We start from the raw sequence: 1,329 nt of genomic DNA on the forward strand, positions 1-1,329 counted from the left end.
ACATGAAGCAAGTCCTGGCATCTTCCAAACCCATATATGTGGTGGACCAAGAACACGGTGGGCCTTTGACTGAGTAGGAATGTCTTCCTGGGGGGTTGGGTCTGTGCCACCTCATTCCTGAATGCCTGGAAATTGCAGCTTCACCTAATATACTGGGTTCATATGGAGACAGCTAAGGAAAAATAAATGTATTATTAATTAGAACTGGAACAATGTCTGCTTTAGTATGTGCCACATTAAGGGAAACTTCTTGGTGGCAGGAAGGTGATTGCTTTGCAGGAAAAGTGGAAATGATGAAACAGGAGGGATTATGTTGTGTATAACATTGCTAAACTGTCTCAAATTTTATCTCTTCCTCTGACTTCATCCATGATGAGGGATGACCATGAAATTGACCTGGATGCACCTCGCCCCACTTGTCCTGTATCAACAGCTTAGCAGCAGGGGGAAATCTCATAGAAGCTACATAGGAGAGGCTGAGGATATGTCACTTGTTCATTGTCTGTCTCTCCCAGATAAATGAAAGATTAAGAGGACAGGGATTCTGTTTCATTTTCTCATAATTTAATATCCTGGGCGTAGAAAGGTTCATATTATTATTTGTATAATTCTACACGTATTTTTTTTATTTTTGGAAGAAGTAAGTAAAGAACCTACTCTGAGACCTTGGGAGCTGGAGCTATTTTCCATATTACCACGAGATGGCGCAGTTTCTCTTAGGCTGGAAATCTCTTCATTTGTGATTTGAAAACTCGGGGTCTAATGGGCAGTGCCAAGAGTAATTTCTATGTTTTTGGTGACTCATTTTCAGAGACATTATTTGGGTTGAGAGCAGTGTCAGAGGTCTGGTTGTGGACATATTGAGGTGACTCTGAGATGTCAAAAAAGAACTTCATATGCGTATTTAAAGTTCGGAATAGGCTGAGATAGACACATAATTCGTGCTCTACAACCTCATTCTATCCCATGATATGAATATATTCCACAGAGTTCCTGCTACCATATTTTAAAAGTTCAGTTATGTTCAGAAACTTTACACTCACCGATACATATATTCTATTACAAAATTAATTTTAGGCACACAAGATGATTGCAGTTAGTTTGAAACATAAGTGGGTAGTAAAGTATTTTAAATTTCATAATTTTGCTAAAGTTTGTTGAAAAGTATAGTTTGCAGTTGATTTGTGGGACGTTTGCAGGACTACACTCACATTTCCTGCGGTAATGTTATTTTGTCCCCTTCCTTCCTTTATCTGTCTTCACAGCTCACTGTACAGCGCATTTCCCTTTATACCCTGTGCTGATTTGCATAGACTCCTGGGGACTCGG

Source organism: Tamandua tetradactyla, chromosome 17, assembly GCF_023851605.1.
Source record: "Tamandua tetradactyla isolate mTamTet1 chromosome 17, mTamTet1.pri, whole genome shotgun sequence".
Classification (NCBI taxonomy): Eukaryota; Metazoa; Chordata; class Mammalia; order Pilosa; family Myrmecophagidae; genus Tamandua; species Tamandua tetradactyla.